This window comes from Alnus glutinosa, chromosome 8 (genome assembly GCF_958979055.1).
Source record: "Alnus glutinosa chromosome 8, dhAlnGlut1.1, whole genome shotgun sequence".
NCBI classification, from domain to species: domain Eukaryota; kingdom Viridiplantae; phylum Streptophyta; class Magnoliopsida; order Fagales; family Betulaceae; genus Alnus; species Alnus glutinosa.
The window spans coordinates 1,351,724-1,357,347 of record NC_084893.1 but is presented as its reverse complement, the minus strand read 5'-3'; the positions used below and the strand labels follow the sequence as shown (position 1 = coordinate 1,357,347).

The 5,624-nt window shown below is 36.2% G+C and overlaps 1 long non-coding RNA gene across 1 annotated transcript; it reads right to left on the bottom strand.

The window, feature by feature from the left end:
- Positions 1-2,343: 2,343 nt before the first annotated feature.
- LOC133874749 (uncharacterized) lies at positions 2,344-4,264 on the bottom strand. The gene is made up of 2 exons (XR_009901365.1): positions 4,232-4,264; positions 2,344-3,006 (listed from the first exon to the last, which is right to left on the bottom strand). It is a non-coding gene; the product is annotated as an uncharacterized LOC133874749 (long non-coding RNA).
- Between the last annotated feature and the right edge of the window lie 1,360 nt (positions 4,265-5,624).

The window sequence follows — 5,624 nt, the reverse complement described above, 5'->3', positions numbered from 1 at the left end:
AGATTCTTGCTAATCGGTTGCTGCTGGGGCTTCCTAATATAATTAGCAATTACCAAGGGGCCTTTATCCCGAAGAGAAGCATTGCAGAAAACATTCTGCTATCCCAGGAAATTGTGCATGATTATCATAAAAGTAAGGGGACCTCTAGATGTGCTTTGAAGATAGATCTAATGAAAGCTTATGACTCAGTAAGTTGGGATTTTATCCTCCACTGTTTGGTGTGTTTTGGTGCCCCAAAAAAGTATGTTTCTTGGTTTAGAGCTTGTATTACTGGCCATTACTTTTCAATAGCTCTTAATGGTACTTTAGTGGGTTATATTAAAGGCAAGAAAGGGTTAAGACAAGGTGACCCGATCTCACCCTACCTTTTTGTGTTTGCCATGGAAATATTGTCCAGGCTACTTATGGAAGCTTCTTCTAATCCTGAGAGGTTCAGATTTCATCCTAAATGCAGCAAGCTAAGATTAACTCATCTGTGCTTTGCAGATGATTTACTAATCTTTTCTAAAGCTGATATGGGGTCTATTCAAACTATCCAAGATGTGCTTACTGAATTTGAAGTTTTATCTGGCCTCAAAGCTAACCCTGCCAAAAGTGCTTTCTTTTGTGTTGGAATTCATAGAGATGATAAGTAAGCTTTCTTAGAAGTCCTAAGATGCCTGAGGGGTCTTTGCCGGTCCGGTATTTGGGAGTTTCACTGATTACTAGAAGACTCTCGGCTATGGACTGTGAAGTTTTGGTAGCTAAGATTGCGGGTCGTATTGATTCTTGGTTGGTACAGCATCTGTCTTTTGCAGGAAGGCTTCAGCTAATCTCTTCTATCCTCTTTAGCCTTCAAATTTTTTGGGCTAGAGTGTTCATTCTCCCTAAGAAAGTGATCCGGATTATTGAACAGAAAATTAACAGATTTTTGTGGAATGGGAAGGATACCGAAGCTAAAGCTAAAGTTGCTTGGGACAAAGTCTGCCTTCCAAAGTCTGAGGGAGGTCTTGGACTTAGGAAGCTTGATGTTTGGAATTGTGCTGCCATGCTTAACCATATATGGAACTTGTTTTATCAAGCCGGTTCTTTACGGGTTGCATGGGTCGAGCAAAACTGGTTGAAGGGGAGGAGTTTCTGGCATATTCCTCTACCTAAGATTTGTTCTTGGAGTTGGAAAAAGAATCTCAAGCTCCGGGATGTAGCTAAGGATTTTCTAAGCTTTAAAGTTGGGAAAGGTCATGATATATCTCTCTGGTTTGATGCTTGGCACCCGACTGGTAGGCTTGTTGATATCTATGGATTTCAGATAGTTTATGATTCCGGGATTAGCATTGATGCTAAGCTGTCTACTGTTCTAAAAAATGGAAATTGGATTTGGCCCCCTGCTCGTTCGGAAGCTTTGGTTCATATTCAGAGTCAACTTCCAAATATTGCCATTGGTGAAGCTGATATTCCTATGTGGAAATCTAGAAGGGGAACCTACTCATGTTCGGAGACTTGGAATTCTCTTCGGACTAAAGCCTCTGAAGTTCCTTGGTGGCAGGTTGTGTGGTTTCCATTGGCCATTCCTCGACATGCTTTCATGTTATGGCTTGTTTGTAGGAATGCTCTTACTACCAAAGAACGTATGTGTGGCTGGGGATTTACTGGAAATCCTCTATGTCGGTTTTGTTATGGGTGCTTGGAATCGATTGATCATTTGTTCTTCCAATGTAGTTTCTATAGAAGAGTTTGGCATCATTTGATGGATGCTTGTTGTGTTTCTAACCCTTGTGTGTACTGGGATGATATTTTGGTCTGGAGCTACAGTTTGAAAGGTAAAAGTCTGCGAAATATACTCTGTAAACTTTGTTTGGCAGCAACTATATATCATTTGTGGAAGTTGAGGAATGACCTTTGTTATGGTAATACTCCTTTGATTGAAGAAGCTCTTGTTGCTCGGATTAAAGGGGATGTTAGAACTCGGGTCTTGTCTAGTAGGAAGCTGAAGAATCTCTCGGGTAGTCTATCATAGCAGTGGTGTTTGTAAAAATGTTGTTTTGGTTCTGGTTTTAGTTGTTCTGTGGATTTTGGCTGTGCAGTATTTTGTTTGGTTGTTAGTTTGATGTGTAGAAAGTTTGATATCTTGTTTGTAAGGTGTATCCAGTGTTTACTGGAGTGACGTTTTCTTTTGTGTTTGGTTTATAAAGGATTGATTCATCCAAAAAAAAAAAAAAATTAAACAGAATTTACTTTGACTAATGTTATTGTTAACGCTTGAGTTATGATAATGTCCAGCTATTCCTTAGTTGTTATATATTTAATTTGGATGCATGTGATATATATACGTTTCAATGTTTTGTGATCCACAAAAAATAGAAATAAAAGAAGTCCAAATATTTGATTTTATTTGATCACCTTAACTCTCATTCTTACAACAACAGCATACACACATAATTCATAATATTAAAAAAGCCTACGTACGTACTCCTCGCTCAAAGCAGAAGACAAACCACGCTGCCCTATATATCTAATCCAATGCCCTGAGAGAGCAATTTATTTAGACATAACAATAAAACTGCATTCACCACCAATCATTTCAAATCTACCCAATTACTCCTCCAAGAATTTGGACACGACCAATCACGAGGAATCTTTCCTCTGTTCCTCTGTTGCACTTGTACTCAGTAAATTTGATTTCCTGTCCTTCACTGAAGTTCCATTCACGAGCAAATGGGCCCCAATCTGCTGCGCTGAGCCTCCATCTTCCATCAGAAGTTTCTGTTAAATTCATGCTCCAGCGAGTCCCGTTAGGGTCATAGACTAGAAGTTGGGTTGGATCAGTACGCTGACTTTCATTTGAAGGACGATCAAAAGCTGCGGGGCAGATTTTGGAAACTTCCGATCGCGGTAAATACATTCTTTCTAAATCACTTTTTGTCAATTTCTTCTTGAACAGCAGTTTAGGCTTATAATTGGTAAACACGACTTGATCTCCTGGTCTTGCAGCCATAGTCGGTCGGTCAATCTCACTTTCTGCCGATCCTGTAATTATAAAACAGATCGAGCAAAAAGAACAAATTAATTAAGTGACAAAGTAATGAAGGAAGTGCTTTTGAATAACAAAATATTTTCTTTCTATTTTTACTTTTCAACTGTTGCAATCAACATTTTATTCTTTAAAATCTATGCATAAATACCAAGTCAAATTACGAAGCATGAGAAAAATTAAACTTAAAAAATTTGGAAAATTACATAGAGTGAGACATGATCAGCTTAACATAAAATATATTTGTTTTTTTTAAGATAACCGTGTTGTGAAGCTCCGAATAAATTCACAGGATACCGTGCAAAGCATCCCTTCACACAGTCCAGAAAAACTTCCACTTTCGCCTGCGGAATTGAACCTTAAACATGATGCTTCATTAAATACTAGAGCCAATATTTGACTTGCCACTCGAGCTAACTCATCCTAGATTAAATGTAAAAATCTTAATATTAGGACTCTTTTAATTGAACTCTAACGAAGCCCGCCTCAACTACCACAACCAGCACATCTCCGAAGTTGGACTCCACAAGGAGCTCCAGAAGCTCTGAATCCTCACCGGAGGGCCCGAGCTCTACTTGGTCGGACCTTGTCCATCCTTCTCAAAAGAATCGCTCACAAAACCACCCGCATCGCCATTGACGTCTTCCACTCTCTCCAGTGCTTGACCGTCCCCAACAACGACAACAAAGGTGAAGAGTAACGATGGAGGAGTAGTTGGACTGAGAAAGGACGAAGCTAAGGTGCTTGTCTGGTTGCTGGGGAGCATAAAAGCCGATATTGCCTGGCCGTACTTTTTAATGACATAAAGGTCAATATTGTCTTTTCCTATTTTATTCATGAAGAAAGATTCTGTACGTAATATCCAATGATCATGCGATATATATATATATATATAGTTAACCAGAAATCAATGAAAAACCAAAACATATATATATATTGGAAAAAGAAAATCTCAAGCAGTTCACAAAACGAGTAAATTGCAAATCAACAAAAAAATTTATCTTAACGATTCAAATCAAATATCTAGATATCAATGGAGAAATCAGGTCAAAATATCAAATAATGTAAAACATCTACAAAAGATAGAGAAAACGAGTAAATTGCAAATCAACAAAAAAATTTATCTTAACGATTCAAATCAAATATCTAGATATCAATGGAGAAATCAGGTCAAAATATCAAATAATGTAAAACATCTACAAAAGATAGAGAAAATCATACTAGATAATTAAACGAAGGGCCCTCTAATCTGTAGTCGAATGGTATGGATAACCTTAGAGTGGAGAACAATTATTGTTATTTATAGAGCCGAGGGGCTACCTAACCCATGCTAAACATGTCGCTTTCTCTAGATTTTGTGGGGTTATTTTGAATCTTCTAAAGTTAAAAAGAATGTCTTGACCTCCAGCATTTCAGGTTTGAATTTTCTTTAGGGTCCTGCGAATAGGGTTAAAAGTGTTCATTGGAGTATTCAGCACTCCAACTCTCCAAGTAGACTATTAAGGGGAGTTTATGTCATTTCAATATTTACATCGATCTTTGAGGTTTACGGTCGAAAAAGCTGCAATTAATAGATTCTGAAGTACCCTTTGAAGTTTGATTAATTAACTTGTGAAAAAGTTTGGTTGGTCACTTCGTCCTTAGTGTTGAGAAATCAAACTTAAGTAATTAACTAGTACTTAATTAATTGCTTATCAAAAAATTAATAAGAGAATAACTCAATGTCTAGTTTAACTAAGAAAGGTTGCTTAGTTCGTAGCAACGAAGATATATATAACAAAGATATATGAAGATTAATTAGGCTTCCAAAGATTTTTGATCAGGATATATATATATATAACTCCCTTTTTTTCTTTAAGGTAAAAATGCCCACCCGGCCAATTACTTCTCTTTTCGTGTATTATTTAAATTAATATACAATTTTAATTTTAATTTGTTAAGATCATCTTTCCGCATTAGTTTAATTACTTCAAAACAAAACGTGTTTTAGGTTCAAATACCACCCCCCCCAAAAAAAAAAAAAAAATTGATATGATCGACACAGTTAAAAGAAATTTTGCATTTTATTTTTTATTTTTAAAGAAAGTAGAGTTATGTGTTATTGTTTTGATTTTTTTTTTATTATATATATTTTTTTTTATAAAAATAAAAGAAAATAACCGCTCACATGTACAAGGCCACCTTTTGTGGTGTCTAGCATATATGTAATCAACTTTATCGTAGTCGGTAAGCGTACGTGTTACACAGCTTATCATTAGATAACTAATGTTGTCATTAACGAAGCATGCAGCAATTTTGTTGTCAGGTATTTGTCAACATCTATAACATCTCAATGCACGTGTAGCATAAGCAAATAAATTTAGGGTCAAAAGCTAATACGGGGTGGACTATCAGGATACAAAAGGGGGTAATTTTCGGACTAAAAGGTCTCTTCATCAAACTTTTATATCTTCTAGATCAATTTTAAGAATTACGTGCCTACAATGCGTAATGAGTGACGCAAAATAAGCCACATCATCTCATTAATTAATTGCACAAATTAATTAAACTTTATTCGCTTGAAATAATGATACACTGTATAACTGTATAGTCCAAATTAATTAAATTACTTAAC